At 44.2% G+C, this 19,571-nt stretch overlaps 1 protein-coding gene across 1 annotated transcript in view; it reads left to right on the forward strand.

Moving 5' to 3' along the window:
* The window catches only part of ZBTB34 (zinc finger and BTB domain containing 34), a 101,836-nt gene that overhangs the window by 26,649 nt on the left and 55,616 nt on the right, over nt 1–19,571 (forward strand). Inside the window, exon 2 of the mRNA XM_040324215.1 lies at nt 3,571–3,666. The gene's annotated coding sequence lies outside the window, so the exon portion shown is untranslated. The remainder of the gene's footprint in view (nt 1–3,570; nt 3,667–19,571) is intronic.

The raw sequence follows: 19,571 nt of genomic DNA on the forward strand, positions 1-19,571 counted from the left end.
AAATACACAAGATCAGATTTTCAGACAAGCGTTCGTCCATTTTTTGTTGCATGCTAGTCTTGTGTCGAAAGTGAAGAGGTTACTCACCATACAAAAATTCTCGTATGACAGAATTCAACTGACGTAACTGAAGTGACGTAATGTGTTGAATAGTTTTGTATGTATTCTTTCGTTTCTGAGCATGCGTAGTCTTGCTCTTACTATTTTTTTCAGACGAAAACCATACTTGTTAAACGAAAAACGGACGTTGTGTTCACGTACGATAACATTTTATAGCCTGCACATCCAGCTTTTGTCATACAAAAAATCGTAATTGGCTGTCGAAAGCACCATACTAACGATCCGAAAATCGGCAGATCGTTCATCGGATGAAATTTTACTTCCGATTTTCTTATGTGTATGGACCTTTACACAGACATTTTCGTACTTCATATGATGAGCCATGTGATTTTTTTTTTTTTTTTTGTTTCTGATGCACATAGACCCCTTTCACACTAAGACGCTTGAAAACTGCCTCTAAAACGGCGAGCGGTTTTGCGGCACTTTTGAGGAGCTTTTGAAGAGCTTTTCAGGCGATTCATTTCAATGGAGAGGGGTTCTTTTCAGACACTTTTTTTTTTTTAGCTCTCCAAGTTTTTTCACCTGCCCCGCCAGTGCACCGCCCCAGTGTGAAAAGTTCTTGAAAATCTCAGTGTGAAAGGGGTCTAAATACACTGTCCTGTCTGTTTTTATCCATAGCAGAGGAAGATGCTTTGTTTTATATTACATTTGTTTCTGATAGTTTTTTTTTTTTTCATTTCCATTTTACAGTTAAATGTAAATATATATTCCTGCAGCCCATAGTTCAGCCGTATTCTCAAATTTGTCAACAGTTATAATCACAAATGAAAATATATTGCTTTTGGTTCCATCAGCTTCCCATTACTTTCTTTGCAAGCACTTTAATGATTCCACAAACAAAGTAAGGGTATTGCTGTCAAACGGTAGCCCCTTTTTAAAGTTTACATCAGTATTCGCTCAGGCCAGCACATCTTTTTCAGTGCCCACTTCCAGCGTTCTTACCGGTAGTTTGCAGGTTCCATTTTCAAAGTTTGTAACGATACCAGGCCACTCCACCCTCCTCTCGTATCAAAGCAATCAACAGTGAGCCTTACCCCAAAACATAAGGAATTACATGGTGTGTGCCAGAGTGACAAATTTGGATTTAATTATGACATATTGAGCAGCCCATGTTTGGGGGTGGGCTCCCATGGGCTGTGCTTCCTTTTATTTTATTTTTAACCTATTTTTAACCTATTTATTAGAGTTGAAAATTTGCTGAACTTAAAGTGGTTGTAAAGGCTGAAGGTTTTGTTATGCATTAAAAATAATAAACCTGTGTGCAGCAGCTCCATTAAAACTTACCTGAGCCCCCTGTCGATCCAGTGATGTTGCACGAGAGACTCGGCTGTCCGGGACGCTACCTTCTGACTGGCTGAGACAGCAGCGAAGCGCCATTGGCGGCTCCCGCTGCTGTCAATCAAATTCAGTGAGCCAATGAGGAGAGAGAGGGGGCAGGGCTGGGCTGCCGCTCCATGTCTGAATGGACACCCGACACTGCGGCTCAGCTCAGGTGCCCCAATAGCAAACTGCTTGCTTTGGGGGCACTCAACAGGAGGGAGGGGACAGGGGCACCGAATGGTAACCTGAAAAGAGCAGGATCTGGGCTACTCTGTGCAAAATCGCTACACAGAGCAGGTAAGTATAACAAAAAACAGAGTATCACTTTAAAGCTGAAAGTTTCCACCCATCCCCTGACACCAACTCCCCCCTCCCATTTTTTAAATGATTGCTTTATGCATGCTTCTTAAGTGTATTTCATATGCCGCTCCAGGTGAAATCAGGCTCCATGCTCACATCTCCGGTGCCGGTTTGGCTCGTCTCCACCGAAGTCATTGATTTTACCAGGAAAAGTAATATCGCACACTGATAGAATAATCTTCTGTTAATAAAACAGCCAGCAGGAAAAAGGTTATTTTCCAGCATTTTTCAGGTTAGGCACAGCATTTTTCTTCACTTTTCTTTAAGAAAGTCCTATGCCTAGCATGAAATATGTCCATATAAAATGTCTCTCTACTCGCTATTTTAATAAAGGAATAATATTATTTTGTATTTTGGTGTGCAGTATTCCTATTGCTGGTACAATTTCTTGCAGTCTTCTGGCTGGTCCGATGATATCACTGGTCCTTTTTCTTCTCCAGCGACAGCAGTGCTCACAAAACAATATATATTCACTGCTTGGTCCAGGAGTACTGTGAGCCCAGATTGCAGGGGGCTGGACCATTACAGAATTGGCTAGCATTATCAAACCTGGTGACATCAAGTAGTGGAATGGAATGACTACAGGGGACAGCCCTAGGTTGCAGCGCTGCTTTTTTTGTTTTGTTTTTGTTCTACTGTTCTGGGCATCATATGTGTTTTTAAACTGGAGTTACACTTTCAAGCTGCTACATTTTAACCCATCTGATGGTTCCAGCTCTGCTGAACAAAGGACAATTTTCATTGATCCTATTGATCTATATGCTGGACTGTTCCTAAGCATTGTAAGATCCAGGATGCACACGAAGTTGTTTTTGGTTATATATGGCTGATTTAAAGACTAGACTAGGTATTTTATTTTTGTTCTTGCTAGATTTGCTTAAGTCACCATAACTGACACCGGTCACAAACCTAAGAAATCTAAACTGAGCATTTGATAAAAATAGGAGAGGATCCCGTCAGTATAAACTGACAAAACGGTGGACCTGGATATATAGACAGATATGTGTAGATCTTGACTCTTCTTGTATGGGTTGACCTGGGTCTGGCCCCTGAGCCTCCTTATTGGTCAAGGAGTCTGCCCTTCACATGGGGTGGAAGGTGATAGTCAAGCAAATTTTTTTTCAGGAAAAGGTAAATCTTGAATATCGTTTTAGCTGCCCCTCTGGATTTACTGATCTTTTTGACACTTAAGTTTCCCTGAGACCTGTTTTTTGTGTTTTTTTTTCTTTTCTATCATATGCTCAGTTTTGATTGCTCGGAGTTGTGACAGGTTTACTGGTCCAGTGTCTCTCTGACTTGACATGGCTGTTAGAAATGATCTCCTTTTCACCTTGCAATACTGCAGCACATTTTAAAATATGTCTGGTGTACCGTGACCATACAGTGTCTTGTTACTCATAGCAACCAATCAGATTCTTTTTTTTTTTTTTTTTTTTTTTTTACTCCCCTATGTTGCACTGGGAGATGAAAAGAGGGAATACAGTTGCAATCTAACCTCTGTGAATAAAGTAACAGATAATTATGTAATGCGGAGTCCTTCTTAATTGACATTGTAACCAGCTGGGTGTTTCTGTGGTGGAATGATAATACTGTCATAAAGTGTACAGCCAGTTGGTGTGTAATTCAATGTCTGTTATTTTTCTTCTTATAGAAGAGATCCGAGTTGTTTTGTATTATCCGTTAATATTAATAAATGTTCCTGTTAACTCTTACTGTTCCTTGTGCCTTTCTTATGTGACTAAAGGAAATATTTTTGTAATGTTCTTTTAGATATACACGTAAATAAAGATCAGCTTGATGTAAAGAACCACTCACCAGCACAGTCACATGGGTGGAAGGGGAATAAGTCACATGTTCCCCAAAAATGTAAGTGTCTGGTATTTTTATTTTCTTCTGTTGTCTGAATAGAGCTGCTGGAGAGTCAAGGGAGGGTTAGTATATGTTGCTGATGGGGCAGGCATTAAAGGTAATGTTCAAAGCAGAAATTAGGCTGACAACTCAATAATTCCTTGATATTAGCCTTTATTACATCATATACACAGTATCAATGCTGACATTTGTCGGCTATTACAGTCTTACTCATAGCATTAAGGGTAGTGTTGAGGCAAAACTTTTTATTTTCGTTTTGGATAGAGTGATTGGGGCAGAATTGAAATCGTTGAAGTTTTTTTCGATGTCCCATTGGTGAAATGAAGTTCGAGGAAATCTCTGTGAAGTAAATTTGCCTCTTAGCTGTCACAGGAACAGGTATTCCATTAGAAGATTTACCCTCACTACTACTTCTGGTGACTAAGGCAGATGACCTATTGTAAGATTTAACCTTGCCTCTTTTTCTAGAAAGAATTTAGATTTGCCATTACTTTCTGTACCAGAGACAGTGGTCACCAGGACATATGACGGCGAGTCTGCGTAGCAGGAACACAAAGTAAAAACTTGACAGGCATTCTAATTCTCCCTTTCTCTGTCCAAAAAAAAAAAGTTTGACAATAGATACATTTTAAAAAGAACCTGTTGCTTTGCCATGCATGGCCAAAGCTCAGGCTCAGTATATGGAGAGACCAAAAAGTAATTTAAAGGTGAACCTTAGGTAAAAATTGTATTGCATAGCTGCATTGGTCCAGCTTGGACAAGTGTTACTATGCATATCTCATTCCTGAGCTGTGGAAGATGAAAATTGATGTAGGCAGCTACAGCACAATCTTCCAGGTCCTGTGCTGAGTAGCTTTCCTTCCGCATAGTAACTACAGTGGGTTGCTCACTTGGCATTCACAGAATGCTTTTGTATTAAAAAACAAAACAAAAATTCAAGGAGTTCTGTGAATGACAGCAGTGCCGAGTGTGTGTGCATAATTGCTGTCATAAACTGGACCCAGAAAGTCACACTGGTCACTATGGATGCCCCAATTATCGTAGTGCCAACTACTACAGTGACGTGCAGCTTCTACAGAAATCACTCAGGTATAAGATATGTCAACATAATTGTGTAATAAAAACCATACCTAGAGTTTAGCTTTCAATAAAACTTCTAATTAAAAATGTTGCTGCAAAATAGAAAGTGTATACTTGTTGTAATCCCCCCACTGTCTGCACTTTGAAAAACAGGAATTACTGCCTAAAAACCCCACACGGATTAGAAGTTTAATTTTGACTTTAACCACTTAACGACCGCCGCACGCCTATATACATCCGCACAATGGCACGGACAGGCAGAAGGGCGTATATATACGCCCTTGCCTTCTAGCGGGTGGGGGGTCCGATCGGGACCCCCTCCGCTGCGTGCGGCGGTCGGGTTCCCTCGGGGAGCGACCCGGGACGACGGCGCGACTATTCGTTTATAGCCGCTCCGTGGCGATCGCTCCCCGGAGCTCAAGAACGGGGAGAGCCGTATGTACACACGGCTTCCCCGTGCTTCACTGTGGCGGCGCATCGATCGCGTCATTCCCTTTATAGGGAAGACACGATCGATGATGTCATTCCTACAGCCACACCCCCCTACAGTTGTAAACACACACACAGTGATCCTTAACTCCTACAGCGCCCCCTGTGTTTAACTCCCAAACTGCAACTGTCATTTTCACAACAAACAATGCAATTTAAATGCATTTTTTGCTGTGAAAATGACAATGGTCCCAAAAATGTGTCAAAATTGTCCGAAGTGTCCGCCATAATGTCGCAGTCACGAAAAAAATCACTGATCGCCGCCAATAGTAGTAAAAAAAAAAATAATAATAAAAATGCAATAAAACTATCCCCTATTTTGTAAACACTATAAATCTTGCGCAAACCAATCGATAAACGCTTATTGCGATTTTTTTTACCAAAAATAGGTAGAAGAATACGTATCGGCCTAAACTGAGGAAAAAAAAAATGTTATATATGTTTTTGGGGGATTTTTATTATAGCAAAAAGTAAAAAATATTGAATTTTTTTCAAAATTGTTGCTCTATTTTTGTTTATAGCGCAAAAAATAAAAACCGCAGAGGTGATCAAATACCACCAAAAGAAAGCTCTATTTGTGGGGGAAAAAAGGACGCCAATTTTGTTTGGGAGCCACGTCGCACGACCGCGCAATTGTCTGTTAAAGCGACGCAGTCCCGAATCGCAAAACCTGGCCTGGGCATTTAGCTGCAAAATGGTCCGGGGCTTAAGCGGTTAAAGGAAAAAAAATGTGGGGCTAAAATGAATGTCTGCAAGGTAGACAGACAGAATAGTGTAATGATTCTGTAAAAAAAACGAGTAAATACCTATTAAATTCCTTCATCTATATCGCCTCTGGCGTTCTAGTTTCTGTTCTCTCATTCACTTCCTGGTTTGCGGCGCTCGTTCATGTAAGAACTACATTTCCCAGTATGCATTGCGGCACACCCAGTAATTCACACCTCCTTGAAGTCTCTGACATGTAGAGAGCGTCCTGCCGCACAGAGTAGTTCCCAGGAGGGGGCGAGCACAACACTGACCACCACAGTAAAGCCTCTCTGAGTAACAATCAGACAAGCAGGAAGTGAACAGAACAGAGAAGAAATAGAGCAACTTCTGAGCAAAAACGAACAATGAGGAAGTGAAAAGAAGAATGTCTGTAGGTAAAGGATGCTTATTATGAAAAAAAAAAAAAATTCCTTTACAACCACTTTAAGGTAAGGATATAATACCCTAAGGTCAAAGGCTGCTGTGTCCGTCCATGAACGGATAAGAAAGAGGAAATGTGGCATCGAGTTTCAAAGCAGCTGGCTTCTTAAGCCACTTGAGGGGCTTGAAACAGAACCCAGCGGCTTTGAAACGCATTGTCCCCTTTCCATCCACTGTGCGTGATGTTAACGCCAGAGCTTCCCACACTGTCATCGTCATTCGGCCCCTGGAAGCAGCTTCCGCCACACTGAAAGCAGGACCTGAACACTGGGAGACTACATGCCTGTATCATTTTGTTCATTTGTCTGTTCACTTATAATATATGTGTTTATGCTACAATTAGGTGGCGCTCTCTAATGCATGTTTATCTTGCAACTAGCTGGGGATGTCCCACAATCAGAGGAGCTGCAGGCAGAAACTGTGTTCTAATGGAGTTGCATTAATCTTTGATGATTTGGTCTGCTCTGGTTGCTGATGCACTTTTGCTTCATAAGTTTCCATTTGAAGCTGCCATTAATTATGGCGTAGTGTTTTAGCATATAGGTCACTTTTGCGCCATTTTCAAATTACTTTTTGTGCATGTCTACAGTCTGTGACCATCTCCTGTAAAATGGCTGCAGTCTGCGACCATCTCCTTTTAGCAAATTGTCTACAGTCTTTCACAACTTTCTGTAGCATTACATTCTCTGATTACAACATGCTACTTACTGTGTCTTTTGGTCATTTCAGAGACAGTACCTTAGGCCTCCATATAAACAAAATTGACCACTACTGATTCTAATCCTTTCAGGATTAAGTGAAAAATTGCAGTCTTTGTCCCCTCTAATGCGATCTTGCATCCCTTCCTGTCCTGATCGTAATAGGGAATTTCTCTGATTGTCATTGTTCAAATTCTTTTTCTACTCCTATCCAGCACTGAAATTGAAATACAGTAGTATTAGCTGAAGCTCTAATGTCAATAACAGGGTGGAGAAAGAGGACTACAAATGTCAACCTTTTTCTTTAAAATACACAGAAGTTTGCCTTTTCTGAATTTTGACATCATTTAGGCACATTGAAAATTCCCAGAATATTTATTATCAATTTTTATGGTGCATTATTTTAAATGAATGGGTGTGGTTTGTTCCTTGAGCACACATAGTAGTAGACTGAGCTGGTACACAAGTTTCTTCTTGCTTTTGGCAGAGCCCAAGCGTAATTAAAACTATTTCTGACAGTATATTATAGTTGAGTGAAATTCAGCAGGACACCAAACAAAGCGATTCACAACAGCAGGTTTTCTGGTAATGCTGGTTATGATTCACAAATCTGTTTCTTGGTATACTATACTAGGTATTCTCCGCCCCAAACATTTCAACACCCAGAGGTAGACTGAGGACAGGCTAGGCAACTGCCAGGACCTAACCTGAGAACAATATCAATAAAACAAAGCACCGGTTCAATCAACTTTTATCCAGCAACTGAGGTGCTCATTTAGGTGTCAGAAGTTTATGGCAGGAGCCCAGCACTAGCCAGCAAAGGGTACTTGGTTAAAATCGGATTTCTTCACTTTTAAATCCCAACCAAGTTCTCCTTTGCATACATTTACAAAGATATTTGGAAGTTACACACTATTTCACTGTACCCTGCTTTAAACTGTGAAAGCACCAGCACTACAAGAAATATAGCAATGAATAGACTGAGAACAAGCTTACATTTATTTAGAGCAGGATTTCCAAACCACATCTGTGGGCCATATTTGGCCCACTGCAAGAATTTGTACCTGCAGATAGCGTCAGTGACCTCTCGCACAGGTCTTTAGGTCAGCCTGTGGTTTCCGTTTCTCTCCAACATCCACAACCCATGGTATTCATGGCAGGTCCTCCCCGGCTGTGCTATCATTATACCGTCATTGGTTGCAAGGACTGCCTGCATCCTAACAACCAATTAAGTACTTGCCTCAGAATTCACAGGAGGAAAGGAGCTGCCACCTGTGCCTGCGGCTACAGCCAGGCTCGTGGGTTCGCAGGTCTTCCTGACATATTGTAAGTGTGTGAAGTAAGGTAAAGTCTGATGCAAGAGGGAAATCTGATAGGGACTCGCATGTAAGGGGGGGGGGGGGGGGGTTTGATGTGATCAAGTTGATTTAAAATTTATTTTTTGTTTTACTGTAATTCTTTCTACATTATTCTCAATCATGTCATGCTAATTACAAAAAGAGCTGCAAGTAAAGCCTATTCATTTATCTAAATGTTATTAATTTATAAAACAATTTATTTTATTTTTTGGCCAACTGATGTTTGTAAAATATGGATGTGGCTCTCATACTGAAGTTTGGAGACCCCTGATGCAGAGGGATGATGGAGGAACTTTGTTTAAAGCCCAACTTCAGACAAATAGTTTTTCCATGCAGTGGGGCTGTGACTGCACTGCACGGGTCAACACTGCTCAATTTTGTATAGGTAGGGGATTGGAGAACAGAGATATACTTGCCTGATCCTCCCCACACAAGACCGGTTTCTGTCCCCCCCCAACGCAGTCTTTTTGGTGGACTGTTCCTGACACCATTAAGCCCATAGACCTGCTCTTTACGTGAGGACATTAGGATCAGGCAAGGGCTGAGTTCCAGGGGGAGCAGAGGATTTGGTGAGTATACAGCTTTCTCCTCTGACTTGACTCTGAAAATGAGCAGTTGACTCATGCAGTGTGGGCACAGCTCCACTGGAAGGGAAAACGTTTTAAAGTTGAGCTTTAAGAGTCATTTGTTAAATTGTCCCCACCTATTTGCTTGTAACTTTCCATAATTAACTTTGTTAATATAAACTGAAGACATTTTTTGATCTTAAGACATTGTCTTCTAAAACAATATTCTGCTATTTAATATGACTTGACTTTTCCCCCTCAGATTAGCAATACAAGATGCAAGCAATCTGAGCTTGTATTTCCAGTAAAAATACACCTCGTGTCCCTGTGGCTCTGACCTGCTCTCCCCTTAGACAGCTGTCACAACTCATCCTCACTGTGAAAGATCCACAGTTATCTGCTGTGAAAATAAAGAAATCCTCGGCATCAACTTTAAAACCAGTCGCCCAGCAATTGCCGATGGAAGATCAACATGTGCACACCCTGCCATTGCCTTTGTGTTCAACTTCACCACATCCTTTCACCTAAGCTTTTAAAAAATAAAGTGATCCCAAAGTTTTAGGCTACCACAAGCATATGATGGCAGTGGTAAAATCCATACAATAAAATTTATGATTGAGCAAACAAGGAACAATAGGGAGTGTTCTGGGAGAATCGGACAAGTACGCTTTTCCTATGATCAATAGGCCAGGTGTATCTCCATAGGTTACTGGTCTGGTAGAAACTAGCTGTATTTTATCACCCTCTTGTGTGGTACCAGGGGCCCCTTTTACTGGGTTTTTAAGTCGTGATGGCAGGAAGAACTGCCCGATCACATGATCACTGTGATTGTCAGTGGTCACATGATGGGGAGCCCATTCAGCTGGTTCCCAATCATATCCTGAGACCAGGAGGGAGCAGTCTGTTACAACTCAGTCACTGTGCTATAAGCATGCACTCGGCACAGAAATCTCGGCCACTATGGATACATGTAGTGTGTGGGGGGTTAAAGCCCATCCTCTTTGCCACCACACAGCTGCATTACGTGGTCGGTAAGAGGCTAAAGCATATCCCCAGGCTAAAAAAATGCTTGCAATCCCCAGCACTCCAATTCGAACATTTGAAGATAAACAAAGACAGACGTGCATAATTTTTTGTAACGGCTGTTTTCCCTTAGTGCAATGGGGTGTCACTGTAAAAAAATGGCACCATGATGCACATACAGTATTCGGTATGTTGAGATAATGCGTGCACTACCACAGCGCATATTCATGAATGGGCCCTAAGGCTGCATTCACACCTGAGCATTTTCAGCTTGTAAAACGCTCATCTCAAAAGTTCAAATTTTTTTTTAAATGGCCCTTGTTCACATGTGAGCGTTCTGTGCCTGAAGCAAAACGCTCAAGGCTCAAAAAACTACATGAGCTTCTTTTTTAGGTAGATTATATCTGCTTTTCACTTTGTACACAATCGTTACAAAAATGGCGGTAAAAGCGTGCGACTCTCCACCGCAAAACGATACGCTCAGGTGTGAATGCAGCCTAAAGCAAGAGAGTATCATAGTCGGGCTGCAATGTCAGTCTCCATGTTTCTCTTGTGAGAGGCTTCAGTGGTTTAATTACTTGTTTTCTTTTAGCCTTTATTTTTTGTTAAATTAAAATCATAATAAAAAAATTAGAAGTGAAACTTTCAGTAACTTTACAAGTCACATCAAAATACTGCTGGTTTCCAAAAACGTGTTTAAAGTGTTCCTTAGGGAGGTATTTATAGCTGAGACGCAAGCAGTAAAAGAGCTACTTTCTCACATGGGGGATCAGGTTTGGCAATATGAACTTGCTTACATTGTTCAACCCCACTAATTCTGCTCAGGAGGCCTGGATGCCACTCTTAACTGTTTGCGGACTAATAACCCCAACAGGCCTCTCCGGCCATAAGTGCTATTCACAGTAAATCTGGCAGGGTCCTTAATACCTCAGAGTTAATTTACTAAGAAGTTAGCAGATTTCTATGCTACTCTCTCCACCAGCCACATAGGTCTCAATCTCCAGGGGTACTTAGTCATATTCACAAGATTCCTCTTCCTATTTTAACCGTAGCAACAACGCAAACAACTGGATGCTCCTATCACATTGGGCTACTGGCTCTTTCCCTAACTGTAAATCCTTGGGGATGACGGCATTCTGAGGACTGTGTCTGTGCCAAGATATGTGTGTATAATAATATAAAAAAAAGTCTGCAAACAATCATCGCAATCAGAAGTTCATGTAGATAAGGAAAAAGGGCGACATCACACCTTTAAAAAGTAATCTAATATCCACTCACCAATCAAACTTCAGAGATATATATGTGCGACAAATGCCTAAACCAAAGTTCTAGCAAAAAGTGTTTATTCACCTACCCCATGTGCCAATATATAAAAAAAAAAAATACCCTGCATATACACTGATCGGCCATAACATTATGACCACTTGCCGAGGCATGGGCACTACTATAGACCTCTTGGTTGACCTACCTTGGTATGTACTTGGGGGGTTCATATTGGCGGGTGGGTGCACAGATGGTGAATTAGAGTGGAGTATTTGTGGATGCACGGAGAACTTTTTGAAAGCATTTTCATAGGGTAAGAAACAGCAGCACAGCCACTATTGGGACTTTTAGACTTTTTTTGCACTTTATCAATATTTATATGCACTTTTTTTGCACTGGTTGCACTTTATTTGTAATATCTATATTACATTTGTATTTTACTTCATTTTTTAATTCAAAAATGTTTTCATAATTCAAAGTAAGGACTATGGCATTGACTTTAACAGTGTACAGTTTTCATAGACAAAGTAGCATACAGTACCAACATGTAAAATCCGCCTCCTGAGATGAGATTCTCAGCATTGTCGTCTTATTCTCAGTTTACAACTCATTTATAAATTCTCTCAACCTGTTATAGTATGGGTAATTCACATTGAGCTTCTCACCATATACTGTATCCCTATAACAATTATATAGTAAGGGCTCAAGGGCACATCCCCCACGCCAGGAGAAGCAGGTCACCCCAGCAGAAATTCGGTGATATCCCGCCTCTCCACACCGCGGAATGGCGGGGCCCAGTAACACCAGAGTCTGAGTGAAAAAGGGACAGGAGGGGGGAAGAGGAGAAAGGAGAGAGGGGTGGGGAGAGGGAGGACTCCTCGCCCACGCTCTGTGCAATGCCCGCAGGGAACCCTCTAATCAGTGAGGGTCCGGGGGTCATTCGTCAAGTAACTGATCCTTGGGTCCCATATTTTGTTAAATGGCTTAATTTTGTCTTGTACAATTGCCGTCAGTCTTTCATTTAGTATAAGCCAAGAAAGTTTGTCTTTAATTTGGTCAAATGGTAATGCCGCTGACTTCCAATTCTTTGCTATTGTGATTTTGGCCGATTCAATTCCTCTATCTTAACCTAAGAGTACATGTTTCGGGGGGTTGGTCAGGTTAATCTGAGTGAGGGAATATATAAAGTTGTAGACTCTGATCCAAAATCTTTACTTAATTTTTCACTTGATTGTTTCACTTTTATTAAAAAGGGGTTAGCACAGCTTCTATATCAAATAATTATTTCTACCTGTCAGTGGTTATGTTATGGTTGATCAGTGAATGTGTGCAGTGGGGTAAAGGACTCCAAAGAACCCCCTAAAAAAGTGAGGTGAAAGAAATTAGAACACACAACGTAATATAAAAAATAGGTGTAAAGACAAATAATGCTTACCCTAATGAATAGATAACTCCTCTAGGAACGAAGCCAGTGGCAAGAAAAACACAAAATTCAGGCAGGAGGGCTACAAAAAAAAACAAGCACCATATCCCTACAATTTAGATCGATTATTGTGAACAAATCCAAACCAAATGAATGCTCATTTATTGTTTGCCTAGGGTACCAATAACAAGGACTTTAATTACCTTATACCTCTCTTCAGCGAGCTACCTTCACACTGCTATCCAACTATTTCCTGCCGTCGCCAGCTCTCTGTCAGCAAGTACAATGCATGACCAATGGCCCTGCTTTGTGTGTGAGGATGTAAGCTAAAGTATCCTAAGCATAAATGAGCATTTAACACTTGGGGGGGGGGGAGGGGGTTTGCTTTAAAAAGCAATCCTTGCACTCTAGTTGAGCAACATTGTCTAAGCTATGATGATGTAATCAGGGTTGTTATTTCTAAGCCAGCATTTCAGTCCAGGTCAACTTGATGTTGCTTGAACCAACATGAGGCCATCCTTCTAGAGAGAAAAAACAGATGAAGGCATTGTTAGGGGGGAGTGCTGCAATCTCTGTGAGAGGTAATCTATACCTGCTTGCTTAGCATGCATGCACATGACATGAAAATATATATCTGATGCTAGGTCCATTTTACATTGCAAAGAAAAAAAAAAGCACTATGATTTCTTAGCTTGTAAGAGCACTCTCACATATACAGATAAGTTTAATACGCATGACTAGGGTAATTCAGATGAAGCCTGCCACACATTACCACAATGCACATCAATCCTTTTACCTGAACCAAGGAAAAACCTACTTTTCCATCCGTCTGGCGGATCGGGTGAACACGGACAGACGGTCCGTGTTCATCCGATCCCACCATAGGGGAGAGTGGAGAAAAGACAGGCCCTGTCATCCGCCGGCTCAGCGGGGATCAATGGAGCGATCCCCGCTGAGCAAGTGGAGGTTCACGGGGCGGATCATTACTGATCCGCCCCGTGTGAAAGGGGCCTTAGGGACGATAATGAAAACCTGCCACAGAATACCCCTCTACACTGGACAATATTGCAAAACGAGTTGCCATGCCTAAGACAGGTCCCCACCCAGTTTGTGTACATAGACCTAATCTTTCCATACCTGAAAGTAGGCTTTCCAGGTGGCTGGAATGGTAAAAAAAAAAGCCTGCAGTGGTTGCAAGACAATATCCATAGCAGACAGGGAATCCCTTGTTGCTCTACAGCTGGTACCAGTAACTGAAACTTATCCCACTAAAACCGAGACAAAGAATCATCCACCATATTATTGCAACCAGGTTTGTTTGCACTGTAAATAAAAGTATTAAACTTTAAAAATCATAGTACTAAATGGCACAAGAGCCTTATAATTGGGAACTTTGAGGCAGATATTTTGGAAATGTGCAAGGCTACACCGTCCCCCCTGTCCTGTGGCCCCTCCACTCATTTTATTTGTCTGGACCCTTCAACCTTACACCTAACTACCCTCAAAGGCATGGCAAGTTTGGCTTATGTACCACCGTTCTAAACCAATCCTTGACCTAAGCTCTAAACTGTTCACAGAATCGCTGTCAAACATTAAAGAAAGTACAGCCAAAGCTCATTTGGTTATACTACTTCTGTGGATCATAGGAGTGCAGTTTGTTCTGCACTCCTGTGACCCATTTTCAGCAGACAGCGGGCTGAAGTCAGAGCTGGTCCAGGCTTGGGCAAGATCACAACAATAAAGTCGGGATCTGCCCACATGCCTGGACTGGCACCCACAGAGTGTGTGGCAGAGTAGAGAGCGGGCAGCAGCTATCTGCTCACAGAGCTCTGACAACCGAGCGATCAGTGATCTTTGGGGGCTTGGTTCTCAGTGTTAGTTGCATATATTTAGTCTGCTTAGGCTAAATATTTTGGGAAAAGGTGAAGTCCAGAAGAACTTGTGGAGCAGATTGTGTGGGTACTGCTAATGCTACATACCTGGGAAATAGAAAGGATTCACTTTAAAGTGTGTCTTTATCTAAAACTTCATTTTAGGTTTGGATGGAGCAGGGACTGGTTAGAACCCCTGTCTGATTTATTTTTATACAGAAACAGCAATAAACACCTCACAAAGGTTTTTAACCAGGGGTTGGCAACTGTTTGATCATAGTGTGCTGAAAAAATACTTGTAAGAAATTAGGAGTGCCAGATATATAAAACAAAGTGTCTACCTTTCATTCTCAATCAATAACAGAAATATTTAGTAAGTTAATTGTGGAGTTAAAATTGAGATTCTGCAATAATAATCCCCCAGCCAGTAACTGCACTAACATGCCTCCCAATTTTACACTTTCATAGAGCGGGACAGCCTAAATATTGGCACCAAAAAGGCTGAAAATCAGGCATGGTTTACACACAGTATACACTACACATTTGCTATAGTCCTTGTAGTACATCCGCATAGTTGGTAACCAACAGCTGTTGAAACAACAACTACTTTAGTTGAGAATATGTAACACACAGCACAGCTTAAAAATTGCAGTGGTTAAAGCGAAGTAAAAATTTGTCTATGACAAACAGCAAGCAGGCAGGCTTTTATTGTAGAATAGTCATGCAGTCACCTGTGCAATAAAATGCCCTTACCTGCCGGCTCTCTGTCATCTCAGGCTCTGTAAACTAAGTTCTACATGTATAGCTCAGCTTACAATGCCAGGGCCGAGCCCTGTGTGTTGGGATGAGTGGCTCCTGCGCATATTCAGAAGTGACATCATCCCGCCGTGGACAATGAAGATGGTCGAAGACTGGCACACAGAGGATGCTGATGCAGTCAAGGGGCCATTGGAAAGATATTAACCCTTTAGTTTCACTTTAAGATTGTTATAGTGCCTTTTACATTGCTGGTCATCGAAAGGAAAAATAATGCCCTGCTGTTGGTCAGTGGGAGAAAGAAAAGAAATCCCTGTTGTTGATGGTCAGTGGGAGAAAAAATGCCCAGCATCACTGGTTAGTAGGAGAAAACAAAAATTATCTGCTGTTTGCGGTCAGTGGGAGGACACACGCACCGCTTCTTTGACCAGTCAGCAAATTCAATACATATAAGCAGGGCCTCCATCAGGAATTATGGGGCCCCTTACACAGCTTGAGGCAAGGGCCCCTTGGAGCAGAGAACCAGGGGGGGTGCTGGCGCCTGAAAATGAGAAGCGGGGGGGGGGCGCAACTTGCGAAGTGCGGGGGTGCCGCCACTAATTAAGAAAATTGAGAAGCGGGGGGGGGAGTTTGAATTTTTTTTTTTAATCCTGAGATTCTTCTTCTATCAACTGCCGACTGGGTGACAGGCCCAATTGCTCCAGGGGCGGTCGGGGAACTCCATACATATGACCGGTCTCTATGGCCTTGTCACAGTATGTCTGGCCGACAGCCATGCCGTTAGTGAACATTGGTTCTGTCTGGGATACCTCCAGCTGGTGGTCGCAGGACGGGTAAGTAGTGGCCCCCTTGCCCTGGCAAGGTGGTGTGGCTGGTGTTTTCCCTGGGGAGTTCGACTGAGGGTACGCCCTGCTTTCCTCTCTCCCCTTTTCCTCCCCCTCCTTCCCCATACTGGGTAGAGGCTGTGAGGGGGGGCCTCCTGGGGTCTCTTTATTGCCCCCCGGGGTCCGTGTGTATGCGTGGGGCTGTGTTTTTTACTGTGCAGGTGTTACTGTGTGCTGCGCAATGTGCTGCGTCACTGACAACGGCCGCCATTTTGCGGTGGTCGCGGTTTACATAGCTCGCCGGCCATTTTCTTGTAGCCCGCTGGTGTTTTTCCTCAAACGGCGGCCATCTTGGATTTCTCTTGGCCTCGTGTGGCTGTTTTAGCGCTGCAAAAAGACTGCGAATCTCCCTGAGGTGACAGACGCAGCGCAGCCAGCTTCAAAGCACACCAAGTTTTTTCCAGCTCACGCTGCACCGGGTGGGGTGGTGAGTTTCCTGGGGCCTCTACTTCTGTTTTTAGCAGCCAGGAGGTGACCGGTGGGTGGTTCTGCCTTGCAGTACAGGGTGACACAGCGGTGGGGCATTATGGAGCCTGAACCTGGTACTTCTGCCCCAAACATGCCTGAGTTAACCCTTGATGCCCTTACCCCTGCCACATCTGTTGAGGCAATGTTGGCTGTTCTGGAGGCGTTTCTCTCGCCAGGTTTGAAGCGGCTAGTGGCCAGAAGGGGGGTAAAAAGCGCCCCCTCCCTGAGCCTACTTCTGGGGATGTCTCAGAATCAGGCCCTGCTATTGCGTCTGGCTCTGGTTCTGTCATGTCAGAGAATGCGGGCTTAACCCACGCGGACAGTGAGGATGACTCTGCTTCAGGGTCAGTTGCTGATAAAGAATTTGTTGGGGCTCTTATTTCTGCGGTGCGTGATACTCAGAAACTTGAGGATCTGGCGGATGTGCCAGTCCCTTTTGGGTTCCGCAAACCGCCGCACACCACAAAGGTGTTCCTTGTGTTCCTTATTTGGAAAAATTGTAGAAGGAATGGGATACGCCGCAAAAAGTTTTTGCCGTTCCAAAATACGACCCGTTATCCCTTTGAGGAGGATTTTTTGAAGAAATGGGTCTCTCCTCCGTCAGTGGACCCTCCCGTGTCCAGATTGAGCAAAGCCACCACATTGCCTGTGGAAGGGGCTCCTGCCTTTAAGGACCCCGCAGATAAAAGGGTGGAGGCTGTGGCCCGCTCCATGTTCACAGTAGTGGGTTCGGCTGTGAGACCGGTTTTGGCCGGGACTTTGGTGTCGCAGACGCTGACCAAATGGGCAAAGCTTTTGCTGCAGGAGCTGGAGGCACAGGATGCTTCCGAGACCTGTAAGGACCTGGCCGAACAATTGGTTCAGGGTCTGAAGTTCGTCTGTGAGTCGGTCCTGGATACGCTTCCCTTGCTTTCCAGGTCCTCCGCCTATGCGGTGGTACTGCGCCACCTTGTGTGGCTGAAATGCTGCGGACCAGTCCTCAAAGAAGGCCTTGGTGGATTTACCCTTTAAGGGTGAACAGCTTTTTATGGCGTCCCTGGATGACATCATTAAGGATGCCACGGGTGGTAAGAGCCAGTTGCTCCCACAGTCTGGGAAGGGCAAGGAGCCTCGTCGTAAGCAAGGGCCCTCCGTTACTACTCCCAAACGTTTTTTTTGTGCGCCCAGTGCGGCTGGAAAAAGTTTGCAAGGTGCTAAGGCCCCCGCTGCGGGGCAGAAGCGCACCTGGTACCTCAAGCCCAACAAGCCTGCGGACAAGCCTGCTTCCGCATGAAGGTCTGCCCCCGCCCGTGTCTCGGGTGTGGGGCCGGCTTCGCGAATTCGCGGCTCGGTGGAGGTCTCTTCTTTCCGACCGTTGGGTTTGCGAAGTAGTTTCCTCAGGGTACAAGATAGTTTCTCGCTTGTCCGCCAAACAGATTTTTTCCTTCCAACCTCCAGCTTGCTCTGGATCGCCGGAAGGCTCTGGCAGGGGCTGTCTAGGACCTACTGGACAGGGGAGTGGTTGAGCCAGTTCCCTCGATGGAACGGTTTCAGGGGTTTTACTCTAATCTGTTTGTAGTCCCCAAGAAGGAAGGGGTCCGTCCAATCCTGGACCTCAAGGCCCTCAATTGTTTTGTCAAGGTGCAAAAATTCAGGATGTAGTCGATTCGCTCAGTAATAGCAGTACTCCATCAGGGGGACTTTCTGGCGTCCTTGGACATCATGGACGCGTACCTACATGTTCCCATATGCACAAAGCACCAGAGGTTTCTGCGCTTTGCGGTCGGGGAGGACCATTTTCAATTTGTGGCCCTCCCGTTCGGCTTGGCATCGGCACCACGGGTTTTCACCAAGGTGCTTGCCCCGATACTGGCCCTGCTGAGACAGCGGGGGATCGCTATTGTGGGATATCTGGACGACCTTCTCCTGCGAGCTTTTTCAGGCTCAGAATTAGAAGAGGACGTGTCTATCGCGTGTCAGACTCTCCAAGAGTTCGGCTGGCTTCTGAATAACCAGAAGTCAGTGTTGGTTCCGTCTCAGAAACTGGAATACCTGGGACTAGTCCTGGATTCCGCGGAGGCGAGAGTTTTTCTCCCAACAGAGAAACTTCAGACGCTGCAATCTGCAGTGCAGCAGTTGTCGACCCAGAAGTGGTCATCTCTTTGATTCTGCATGAGGGTTCTGGGTCTGATGGTGGCCTCTTTCGAGGTGGTTCTGTATGCCCAATTCCACACCAGGGAGCTACAGAAGGAAATTCTGCAACGTTGGGACAAGCTCCCGTCTTCTCTGGATTACCAGATTCAGTTGAGTCAACAGGTCAAGTCCTCCCTGGTTTGGTGGCTGACGTCTCCTGTGCTTCGGACCGGGAAGTCGTTTCTGCCGTGCCACTGGACAGTGGTCACGACGGATGCCAGCCTCTCCAGTTTGGGGGGCGTTTGGGGCACCCAGTCTGCCCAGGGACGGTGGACTCAGGAGGAGTCCCGCCTTCCAATCAATATACTGGAGCTCCGAGCAATCAAGCTGTGCCTTGCCAGGTGGTCCCAGGATCTGCAGGGCCGACCGGTCAGGATCCAGTCCGACAACGCCACGACTGTGGCGTACATCAATCATCAGGGGGGCACACGGAGTTCAGCTGCAGCGAGGGAGGTCGCGCACATCCTTCGGTGGGCTGAAAGGTCTGTTCCGGCTCTGTCGGCCGTGTACATTCCAGGGAGTACAGAATTGGCAAGCCGACTTCCTAAGTCGCCAAACACTAGACCAAGGAGAGTGGTCACTTCACCCTGAGGTGTTTCAGAGTCTGTGCCGGAAGTGGGGCAGTCGAGACGTTGACCTTCTAGCGTCCCGTCTCAATCGGAA

Source organism: Rana temporaria, chromosome 9 (assembly GCF_905171775.1).
Source record: "Rana temporaria chromosome 9, aRanTem1.1, whole genome shotgun sequence".
NCBI lineage: Eukaryota > Metazoa > Chordata > Amphibia > Anura > Ranidae > Rana > Rana temporaria.